At 45.9% G+C, this 7041-nt stretch overlaps 1 long non-coding RNA gene across 3 annotated transcripts; it reads right to left on the bottom strand.

The window, feature by feature from the left end:
* Window positions 1–374: 374 nt before the first annotated feature.
* Window positions 375–6795, bottom strand: LOC138435919 (uncharacterized). Of its 3 annotated transcripts, none has more exons than XR_011255297.1 (5): window positions 6426–6795; window positions 6009–6111; window positions 3904–4026; window positions 3630–3795; window positions 375–1971 (listed from the first exon to the last, which is right to left on the bottom strand). It is a non-coding gene; the product is annotated as an uncharacterized lncRNA (long non-coding RNA). The 3 variants fall into 3 exon arrangements; XR_011255295.1 differs by having other exon boundaries at window positions 3904–4058; window positions 6426–6598; XR_011255296.1 differs by having other exon boundaries at window positions 3904–4058; window positions 6405–6434.
* Window positions 6796–7041: the final 246 nt, after the last annotated feature.

The following is a 7041-nucleotide window of genomic DNA, read 5'->3' as shown; positions in this document are numbered from 1 at the left end:
CTGAGTCTGTGAAAGGCCATGAGTTCAAAATAATGTTACATGGAGAGGACTTTAAATAATGGTCAGAAAGGGAGACACAAAGGTTAAAAAGTGTGCTAGTGGTGATGCAGGTGACGGAAGACTCAAGAGACGTGGGTTCAGTCCTGGGGTGGGGAAGATCCCCTGGAGAAGGCAATGGCAGCCCACTCCAGCATTCTTGCCTGGGAAATCCAGGGGACAGAGGAGCCTGGTGGGCTACAGTCCATGGGGTCACAAACAGTTGGACACGACTGAGTTGGTATCTTTCTTTTCTTTCTATGTTGCCAAGAAGAGTAAGTGTAATGGGAAATATTTCATTGTTAATTAAGTTTAAAAAGAAGAGGAGTCTTGAAGTCTATAGGTATATTCCTTTCTGTTTATTTACATGAAAGTTTATAACGGATTGAGAAAGAAAGAACAAGCCTTGACATCCTGAGGCTGGCCTGGTTCACAACAGGGCGATGCTCTTCTCCTGTTGGATGTAAAGGCTCTCACAGAACTCCAGCCTCACACCAGGTCACCCTGAGAGCAGGATCGAAGGAAACAGCATACACCCATTACCGGGGTCCAGCCCCTATTGGATCCAGGGTATCCTCAGGGAGATGGTGTTGGCGTCCTAAATAAGGGTTTTATTTAGAAATAAAGAGAGAGATAAAGAAGGAATATAGCAGTTAGGAAAACAGAGGAGAGAAAGAGGCTGAAATTCCGTGGTTTACACAGGAAGCCAATAAAGCCCTGGGACAAGGGACTTGCACCATCTACGTAGGCCACAGGTGCCCACTTGAATAGTGGAGGGTGTCCTGCCTTGGGCTCCCTCTCACGTGGGTCTTAGAAGCCCGGGCAAAGAAGTAGACATGGCGAGCCTCTGTGCTCCAGACAGGAATTAGCCTGAAAAAGAGAGAAAGAAAAGAAGACATGGGGGGAGCCAGTCTTTCCAGGAACTGGTCCGTCTCTTTATTTCAGGGGGGCTTTTATACTTTAAGTTGTACATAGAGATAAGTGTGAGAAGCAGAGTCACGCAGGGTCAGCTGCTCTGACCCTTATCTAAAGACAGAGTGTTCTTTGCATACCTTTGTTCTTACAAGGGTCTGACGTTTGTTTACAATATCTTCTGGTCTGGAGACCGATTAACATTTTATGGCCCCATCTTTGTTTCTATTGATAAAGGTTAGTCAATCAGAAAACTTGTTTTCCCTTAAGATCTGCTTAGTGTTAAGAGGGTGATAAAGTTACATTTTTACATAGCAAGGATACAACGATGTATAACAAAGAAAGAAAAGTACAGTGATTTATAACAAAGAGAAGATTCATTAACTCAAAAGTCTAATATTGTTAACATCAAGACTACTATATTTCTTTTTCTACATTCAAATTACATTGATTACCATACTCCTAGGTGCCTGAGGATATGGAGGCCTGGCAGCAATCAACTCAGCAATGAAACCCTTAACCAACATGATTTTTATGTTTAGAAAAGCCCTATGCTAACTAAGAGTTTCAAAATACTCCAAACTCTCTGTGCTGTTTATGGTTGAGAGGTTGTAAACAATCACGTGTGTAGTAGCAGGAGTGTGGATAATCCTGTCACACAAGCAAGACTGCCAGCAGAGAGGTTTGGGTTGAGACACTCCTTTTACATGCAGGAGACTATTAACTGGAGCTCTAAGTTAATTTTCCAGAGAAAGGTGGTCGGGGATAGCCCCTGTTAACCTCAGAAGAGTGTAGTATAGCAGACAGTCAACAGACAGATTTTGGTTTTGGAGTAGATGCTCGGGCAGGTCCAGGGAGGGTCCCTCGAAGCCTGATTTGCCTTTTCCCAGTCAGGTCTCTTCCTCATGACCTTTGCCATGGGTGGGATCTCCCATGCTGGCTCCTGGCATCTCCCCCTTTTTTATTTCTTAAGACAGCCAGATGTAGTTCAGTCATGAGCTTCTGAATGCTCTATCGAGAATCCTGACAATACAAGGAAGAATAATTATGAGAAGTAAAATTAGAGCTCCCACAGCAGCATAGCTAAAGACAGTAGACAGAATGTATTTTCCTGAAATAAAGTTAGAGAATGTATGAAAAAAGTCATTTGCATGTCCTGCAGCAGTAAAATCTAATCAGGAGTGTTCCATGGTCTGTATCTGATTATGAAGTTTCCCTAAATCTAAACTAATATCTGAGCTATTCCAAACACCTGAAATATGAGTTTTAATTTTCTCCCAATTATAATCTGTCTCGTTTAGTTTTAGGGGCATTACACATATCCACTGATAGTTGGAATGATAGGACAATGCCAATTTTGTTTTAATGCCTGTAGTTCAGTCCCAATACGTATTATAGCTTCTTCTAAGGCATCTACCCTCATTTCTAATTTCCTATCTGTAGCTTCCTGTGTTGCCAGCGCTAAAGAAACATTTTTTGACATAGTATCAACATATTGGCAGTATGTACTTGTTGATTCAATGATATTGCTGCCACAGTAATAGAAGTAATTGCAGCTATTAAAGCTGATATCCCCAAAGTAAGTGAGCCCACAAACCGTTGCGATCGCATTAAGTCTTGTGAATGTTGCAGCGCAGCAGGACCATGGTTGTCATACCAATAAGTGGCCACAGCCACAGGCACCGTAAGACAGGGTGGGCGTCACAGCACCACAAAAGAACAAGCATCGCATTGAGGGGTCAAACAAGATGAGAGCATGCATTGTTTACAAGATATTGCATTAGGTCCGCCTGAATAATTCATTCGTATATTAAGTCTTCCGGAATCATTGGTAAAGAGAAAAACAGGGAGAGGGTAAACAAGCTAGAATAGAATAAGTAGAATCATTTTCTGGGTGGGTTAAAGTAACAGGAGCAGTAGCGGCAAGCGCTCTCCAAATTTCTGGCTGCCGAAAGGTTATATTTTTAGCTGTAGGAGACAGAGTGGGGGGAACAAATTGATTATAATGCCATCTAGTGGCAGATAATGGCCAAGGAACAGAATCTGCTTTCCAATTTTCAATTCTATCAGTCAACATGGATGGCACTTGGGTTGCCGCTTGGATTTGGGTTGCTCCAATCCTGAATTGTATAATTTGCACCTCCTGGAATTCTGTAATCAATTCTCAAATTATAAGTACAAGATTTCCAAATTGGATACCCTGAATGATCATCTATAGTGTTCCATATGACATCTGAGGGAGCAACCTTATTACAATTTGGATAATCTGGTGGAGTTTTAAGAAACAAGGATTTGTAGGGGTCAAGGACCCCAGGCATATGAGCTTGAAGTATCCAAACTGACCGATGCCCTTTAAATTTAAGTTTTGAGTTTGGGGAGTCTGTCAGAATTACTGTTTTAGAAGCTCCAATACATCCCTCTTTAGTGGGAGTAATAAAGTTTCCTGCATGACTAACGGGAAAATTAAAACAAACAGGAAGATCATCAGTTAATCCTCTAAAGGTATAATTGAAATTAATGGGGTATTTATCTTTCATATAGGAAGCATATGATCCTCCCAAAAGATGAGGCTGGTTTGTATGGACTCATATAGGGTCACTGGTCCAAGTAACTACCTGGAAGGTCGGAGGGTCTGGGAAATATGCCCAATATTTTTCTGGAGTGGGAGAGGAGGCGCTTACCTGGCAAGATAGTAAGGCAAGCATGGCAATAAACATTTTCTCAGGGGAGGTTGAAGATCCCTGTAAAGAAGCTATTTCCTGTGCCTGGTGACAGAGCGTCTTAATTTGTCCCCAAGTGGGTATGGAGGCTTGCTGAGTTGCCTGGGTAGGACGTCCTGGCACCTTCCTGCAGAGTAAAGGATTAGGGGGAACAATATTTTTTATACGGAGTTGTGGCATCTGTCTGGTGGGTGGGTCCGCTTCCTGCTCATCCGGGATCTCCGGTGTCAGTCACCTCAAGGTCAGCGGGATCTTCCGTATTGGCGGAGGGGTAGAAGTAGAAGAGGCCCCTTCCTTTTTTGTGGTTGCGGCAGTGGAGGAACCAGGTGTCTGGGAAGCTGTGACATGATGAATCAGTCTGTTAAGAACCCAAATCAGAGAGTCTGCGTCCTGTGGAAAAACACAAGCATATCCTCGGCCGCCAGTTAACAATGGGTCAGGACCCTTCTAGTGTCTGGAGAGGAGGTCCTTCAATTTTACCACCGGCTTTGCATTCTGTTGCTCTGGACACAGATGATGAAGCATTGCAGTGGTTCCAGACAAACCAACACTCAAGTTATTTATTAAAAAGAGAGCATGTTGTAAAATCTGATGGGGGGAACTATACTTAAATTCCCCTTCCTTTAATTTTTGAATTTGTATTTTTAATGTTTGGTGGCTCTTTCTACTATAGCTTGTCCCTGGGGATTATAGGGGATGCCTGTGTTATGCTTTATTTGAAACTTTGTACAAAATTCCTGGAAAGACTTGGAAGTGTAAGCAGGGGCATTATCAGTTTTTAAAGTCTTTGGCAGACCCAGATATGAAAAACAAGTAAAGAGATATTGTATTGCATCTTTATATGCCTCTCCTGTGTGAGCAGTTGCAATAATGACATGAGAAAAAGTATCTACAGTTACATGAACAAAGGGCACTTTTCCAAATGAGGAGACTTGAGTTACATCCATCTGCCAGGTTCATTAGGTCTGAGACTGCGAGGGTTAACTCCCATAGGTAAACTATTTATAGTAGTGGGACAGTGTGAGCAGGAATGAACAATCTCTGGAGCTGACTCTCGAGGAATTTGAAACTGATATCTTAATGCAGTAGCATTTTGATGATGAAGTGAGTGAGAGGCTCGGGCTTCTTCAAAAACAGAGGCCACTGTAGCCCTGGTTAGTGAATCTGCCAAGACATTTAGAGCATTTCAAGGTCCAGGCAGTCGGAATGAGCTCGAATGTGGCCAATGAAGAATACTCTGTTTCTTTTCCAAATTTGCTGCTGCAACTTAGTTAACAAGTGAAATATAGCAGTTTTGTTTTCTGGCAGAACTGCAGTCTCAGTGTGTGGAAACATCCTGACCACATACTGAGAGTGAGAGTAAAGGTTAAGTTCCTCCTCTGGAAACATAACAAAAGCCTCCATAACAGCTCTGAGTTCAGCTCTTAGAGCTGAAGCTTCTTTAGTTTGTAAAATTTTATGCTAATTTTTTGTAACCCACAAATTGGTAAGAGATGTGAATGAACAATTCCCGGAAACAATTCCCGGGGAGGCAACTTGCCCAGGGTCACACAGCTCTTCAGGGACAGAGTGGGGCCAAGTCCAGACCTTCTGACATGGGTATGTAAGGGAGGGGAGTGGAATGTGATTTTAATAACCCAGAAATTTCTAGGTTTGTCTCTACCTTTATAAACACATAGATCTAATCTCACGCCCCTCTTGCTATACTGATATATCTACAGTCTGGCTTCTTGTCGTAAGATTGTAAACCCTGTATCATCATGTGGGCGTTGCGCAGCAGGGCCTGCGTCTCCCACGTGGTCTCCCGTCCTTCCTCTCTCAGGCCTTCGTTTTTCCCCAGGACCTGGCACTGAGCAGGCACTCAGGACAGGGTGGGGGATGAAAGCTGATTCCTTGTATCTCAAAAGAAACCATTTGCCCCTATCAGCCCCCACACAGTACCCAGGGGCAGACTCAAGGTGGCCAGGCCACAGGGAAGAAGGACTCTAGCCCCCCTGCCCTCCTCCATCCCCGCAGGTTTCTTGAAATTTCCCAAAGGACTGAGCACCCACAACATGCACCTTCCTTCTGGGGTCACTGCTCCTGTCTCAGGGGTCCACATCCCAGGCTGAGACCACCTGAGCAGGCGGCTACCTCCCTCTGCACTGTTTAGGGGTCCAAAGGGTGGGAGGAAGCCGTCAGAAACACGTGCTTCCACATCCCAGCTCTGTCCTTCGGGCCATGGTCTCACCCCTCTGAACTTCCATTTCCTTTCCTTTGTCAACTAGTGACAATCAAGGTTTGCTCAGACAGTCGTCGTGAAGATGGGGAGATGGGCGGTGGTCCTACCCCCCTGCTTACCCAGGAGTCTTCCTCTGGCTGAGTGTGAAAAAGATCCAGCTGTCCTCAGCTCTGCAGATGCAGCTGCCTTCTGTGTGTCTCTGCAATAAACCATGCACACCTTCTGGTCCCGGATATAGTTGGAGAACAAAAAGGGAAGTGAAACCCTCACTTCTGAGTGGCTCACGTTACCAACACCCTGCCTACCAGGCCCCGCCCAGACTTATTGCCACCCTCCTGCTGCCCCCTTAGAGAAACCACCCCAGCCCCGATATCCCACGTCCTTCTGACACAGCCCACCCTGCCTCGGCTCCTTGAAGGAGACCTGCCACCAACACACCGTGAGCCCCTCTGCAACCACTCCCCCAACCGATGGCAGTCTTTCCACCCCCTCAGCCCTCCCATTCACCCACTCACCAGCCTGCCTGCTTTACTCACCCTCATACCACCAGCAAGTGGTACAGTTCCGGAACACACCAGCTCCTCACCACATCCTGGTCATATTGCTGCTGCTTAGGGTCACAATGGCACCCCACTCCAGTGCCTGGAAAATCCCATGGATGGAGAAGCCTGGTAGGCTGCAGTTCTGGGGGTCGCGAAGAGTTGGACACGACTGAGCAACTTCACTTTCACTTTTCACTTTCATGCATTGGAGAAGGAAATGGCAACCCACTCCAGTGTTCTTGTCTGGAGAATCCCAGCGACGGGGGAGCCTGGTGGGCGGCTGTCTCTGGGGTCGCACAGAGTCGGACAAGACTGAAGCGACTTAGCAGCAGCAGCAGTAGCAGGGTCACACCCACATGGCTTCTAGTATTTGTTCATGCAGCTCCTTCTGCTGGGACACCTGCTGCATCAAATCTGGTGAAATCATACTCACCCTGTAAAGCCAATGTCTGGCATCACTTCCTCTGAGAAGCCCTCCAGGACCTCCCCTGCCGAGTCCCCTGTCCCTGCTCTGCTCCCTTGGTACCTGGGAGAGGGGCCTAAGGCTGCCCCTCAGCCTCTGTGTCCACGCCCCACCCACCTCCTTTTGATCAAGTCCTTCTAGACTTGG

The sequence above is a fragment of the Ovis canadensis genome, chromosome 3 (genome assembly GCF_042477335.2).
Source record: "Ovis canadensis isolate MfBH-ARS-UI-01 breed Bighorn chromosome 3, ARS-UI_OviCan_v2, whole genome shotgun sequence".
Lineage (NCBI taxonomy): Eukaryota > Metazoa > Chordata > Mammalia > Artiodactyla > Bovidae > Ovis > Ovis canadensis.
Note: the sequence above shows the minus strand (reverse complement) of the source record. Positions and strands in the feature narration are given on the sequence as shown.